General features: G+C 38.8%; 1 non-coding gene across 1 annotated transcript; it reads right to left on the bottom strand.

Annotated features, from left to right (window-relative positions):
• Nucleotides 1-2,793: 2,793 nt before the first annotated feature.
• Nucleotides 2,794-2,900, bottom strand: LOC136514691 (small nucleolar RNA R71). The gene has a single exon (XR_010773830.1). It is a non-coding gene; the product is annotated as a small nucleolar RNA R71 (small nucleolar RNA).
• Between the last annotated feature and the right edge of the window lie 1,703 nt (nucleotides 2,901-4,603).

Genomic DNA, 4,603 nt, shown 5'->3' with positions numbered 1-4,603 from the left:
ATGCAAAAGTTATTCATAAAAAAAGAGAAAAGAAGAATTGAGAGATAACGGACAAGTGTCCGAGATCCTAAAACAATGGGTACTTAGATGCCTGCCTGAAAAAAATGAATGAATGATGAATAAGATAGCCCCTGCTCTCTAGCAAATGTATTCAAGTTCCAATTGAGAGATATGTTTTCAAGGAGCATAGTAGAATTAGGCTAGCCACCATATTCCACACACATGCACATCTTGATTTGATTGTATGACTCAACTCTCTTTGGATCCATTGTTTGACTTTACAATATATGTATCGCAAGTATGCTCTAGCTTTCTCCCTACCTATGAACTCCATATAAAGCCTTAGTTGTAAGAGAAGAAAAGACATAACATCATTATTGCCTTGGTAAGGATCCACAAATACCATATATATAAGAGACTTGAGAGTGTAATACAATGGAATCTCTGAGTTTTATTTTGAAAACTTGCAAAAACTCCGGAATAATGGTTGAACAAAGAACTTGAGACATAGTGCTTGACCTGATCGTTCTATCTTTTAGTTACTCAAGACCCAAGTGAAAGCTCAAAAGCCCCATGGTTGAAGGTAATATGGGTAAGTTTGAAAGTTAGATCAGTGGATTTTAATCCGGAGGGGAATTCTTTGTTGAACGCATGTGTACTTTTGAGGAGTACCAACATTGATGCAACTCCTGATCCATTGCTAAGTTTGGCATTGCTTAGGGACGAGCAAAGGTTAAGCTTGGAGGAGTTTGTTCATGGTAGTTACCATCCATCATAAACCATCAATAAAACATGTATAAGGGCATAAATACAGTCACCAACAAAGGTCTAGGGGTTTAAACTGACAATTTCCATGATTTTGGTGAATCTATGTTTTCTGCAGGGTTTATTCAGAAAACCATCAAGGGGGATTAAAACATCAAATAAAATTGCGCTTATCTGCAGTGAAAACTACTCTAGAAGGTTCTAGAGGACACTAGAAGCCACGCCACCGAAGCAGACCTATAGAGGATGATAGGTGGGGCCAGGCCGGCCAGCCCCCTGGTCAAACCTATCAGCCCCTCGTTGTTATATCAGTTCTCCACCGCCTTAAGGATTGCATCTATGTTGTTTATTCAAGTCAGTTTGATCCAAGGGCTCAGGATTGACGCTCTAGCCTATATCACTAGCCCCTGCCCCCTCCAAAGCATGCTACCATAAGTCAAGATCAGACCAAAAATTACAGTTTCTGGAGAGAAGAGAATCGAGCTCTAATTCTTCAAGTTTCTAGTATAAGCTAGCTAGCAAGGTTCAAGTAGAGTGTGGGATATTGCTCAGGATTCCGGATCTGCCGTCTAGAGACTGGTATAACCATTGTATCTCTTTATTTATGACTTTGTGCTACTTCAATATTATGTTGCTATTTATTATGTTCCAAGTTTGCTCTAGTTATATACTTGATATAGTTGTGATTGATAATAAATTTATGCATATGTTCGCAAAGCGCTTAGCCCAAGACGCGCATGGGTTAAGTGGTCGACATTATGTAAGCATGGTTCTTAGATATTGTTTACCTGTGGATGCATTCTGCACTCTAGGTCATGTTGTAGATCGTAGATGTGACACTCCCATTGAGTCCTTTGTAGTCCACTCCCCGTTTGTAGAGCAAGTAGAACAAGGTTGCGAAGGGAGACAAGCTCTATTCTTGATCTTCCTTAGTAATGTTCCTTATGCATAGATCCAAAGTTAATTATGCTATAGATGAGAGTGTATATACTTGGGTGTACAAAAGACTTAGTAAATAAGGAATGACTTATGAATCTTTTGCTCTTACCGAATCTCCTGCCTAGCCATACTACATTTTATGAGTCTCTATTTCTATCTTTGGAATTATTATCAATGCTTCATACTTATTATTTATTTATCATTTGACTTACCCCTACCATAGCATGAGAGTGGTTTTATCATAAGTATATATATTTGTTAATATATCTTTGCCAACAATCCCATAGCTCCTCCCTATGGATAAAATATAAATAATGATACTCTGTATACTCCCGGGTGAAATGCTACAATTGTATATTATCTGTGCGCTTGCGGATACTTTACCATAACATATATAATTTTCTCTGAGTTTACAAGTATCATTAATAATTACCAACCATGTATTTCTGGCATCATGCTAGGGATGACAAGTTAGTAAAGAGTGATGCTAAAAAATATCAATAAGCATTTCTAGCGCCTTTTCGGGGAGGGGCACATGTCTATAGAGAATTGATCAAATAGATACTTATTGATAAAACCTTAACAACTCTGCTTTAGTAGGCTTATCCTTGTTTGTCGCTGTTCATATTCTATATAGGGTATTGTAGAATTGGTTGTGATTCACCAACAACTTCCAATCTGAATCAACCTAATCAAGAAGAAGCTCAACACCAGTTTCTGAGCTATGGCTGACAAAACTCTATGTGAGTTCTTTGCTCCGAGCACCGAGAACATTTGCACTAGACCAACACTCAAAACAAATAGCCTTGAGTTTGAGCTCAAGACAAGCCTCATCAACATGGTGCAAGCTACCCCATTCAGTGGGAAGGCACATGAAGATGCTAGTGCTCATCTTTAGAATTTTCTAGAAATTAGTAGCACAGTCATCATCAAGGATGTTGCTCAAGACATCATACTACTTTGCTTGTTCCCATTCTCACTATTGGTAAGAGTGAAGCAATGATTCTACATGAACAAAGACAATATCAATACATGGGCAAAGTGTTCAAAGGCCTTCCTAGAAAAGTTCTTTCCAGTGGGCAACACCAATGCCTTAAGAGAAAAGATTTCCAACTTCCAATAGCAAAAGGGAGAGACCATTCTAGAAGCATGGGAATGTTTTTAGTATTATATTTTAGATTGTCCTCACCATGGAATGGAAGATTGGTTGCTCATACAAAGTTTCTACCATGGATTAACTCAGAAAGCTCATGAACAACTCGATGCCACTGCTAGAGGATCATTTACGTCACTCACCCTTGGAAAAGTTGAAACTCTTATGGAGAAGATAACCTCTAATCAAGGCCAGTCATCATACAACATCCAACCGTGCAATAAGAGTGAAGAAGTAACAGAAGAGGTGTGTGCATTGTCAACCAAGATGGACATACTGTTGAATTAGCTCGAACAGCGAGCCAATTACAAGAGAGATAGTTAGGCCATTCAAGATGCTTTCAATGCTCAAAACACATGTGGAGAATATTTAGGGGTTGAATTCCCTGACTATCAAGAGGATGTAAATATCATTGGCAACAATTCAGGTTCACAACAATAGAAACAAGGATGGAATCAACAACAACGGTCAACTTACCAAGGTAAGTACCTAGGTAACAATTATAATTATTTTAATTCCAAGCAACCATCCTTAAGAGACTTAATCTTAGAACAAGCTAGGATTAATGAGAATATTTCTAAAAAAGCTTGCTTTTAAGGATAAGGTCCTAGAAAACATAAATACTAAAATGGATAGTTTTTCTTCTGCCATAAAGGACCAACTTAGCTATAATAAAAAGATAGAATCTCAATTAGCCTAGTTGGCTGTTACTCTGTCTTTTGCTTCTAATCTTGAAAAGGTCAACGCTATAACCACAAGAGGTGGCAAGTCTACTCGTGATCCGTCGTATCCGACAAGGATAGGTAAGACACAAGTGGTAATGCAGGAAGAGGAGAAGAGAAACAATGAAGTTGAAGAAGTTGTACCTCAAGAGCAAGAATTACAACAAGATTTTTATGACCTTATGTTCCTACCATTTCCATGCAGAAATCGAAAAGCCAAAATGGATGAGCAGTTTGGTAACTTTGTAGAGGTAATTCAAAAGTTATATATCAATATTCCTCTACTAGAGGCCATACATGTTCCCACTTATGCGAAGTACCTTAGAGACATCCTCAACAACAAAAGACCACTGCCCACCACTGAAGTAATCAAGTTGACGGAGGAGTGTAGTGCGACCATCCTAAATACATCACCTATCAAGAAGAAGGATCCACGGTGTCCCACTATCGATTGTTCGATCGGAAGCTAGAACTTTGAGAATGCGTTATGCGATCTTGGAGCAAGCGTTAGTGTCATGCCCAAGAAGATCTTTGATAAGCTCAACTACTCAACACTTACACCAACATCGATGTGTTTACAACTAGCTTACTGATCAGTCCGCTACCCTACAGGAACCATCGAGAATATCTAGGTAAAAATACGAAACTTCTTTGTTCTTGTGGATTTTGTAGTACTTGATATGCAGGAGGACATGAAGACACCTCCTATACTTGGGAGACCCTTCCTGAGTACTACAAATGCGCACATTGATGTCGGAGCCAGAGAAATCAAATTCTATATCAATGGCAAGGAAGAGCGATTCGCCTTCAAGCCAAGACCAGAACAATGCTCCAATTTGGAATGGTGTGAGAAGTAAGTATGAGGGTCTCCATCTCTGGGACCTACTGACACACCTGAAGAATAAACCCGAATGGAGAAGTCTAGTTCGGTGGACTTAAAATACTGAACCCTCGCCGGAAGGTAACTCAGTAGTTAGCATGAATATTTGTGTAGTTGCTCACCGTGTTTACCACATGGTAACTT

Source organism: Miscanthus floridulus, chromosome 16 (genome assembly GCF_019320115.1).
Source record: "Miscanthus floridulus cultivar M001 chromosome 16, ASM1932011v1, whole genome shotgun sequence".
Classification (NCBI taxonomy): domain Eukaryota; kingdom Viridiplantae; phylum Streptophyta; class Magnoliopsida; order Poales; family Poaceae; genus Miscanthus; species Miscanthus floridulus.
This window is presented reverse-complemented; position numbering and strand designations above follow the sequence as displayed.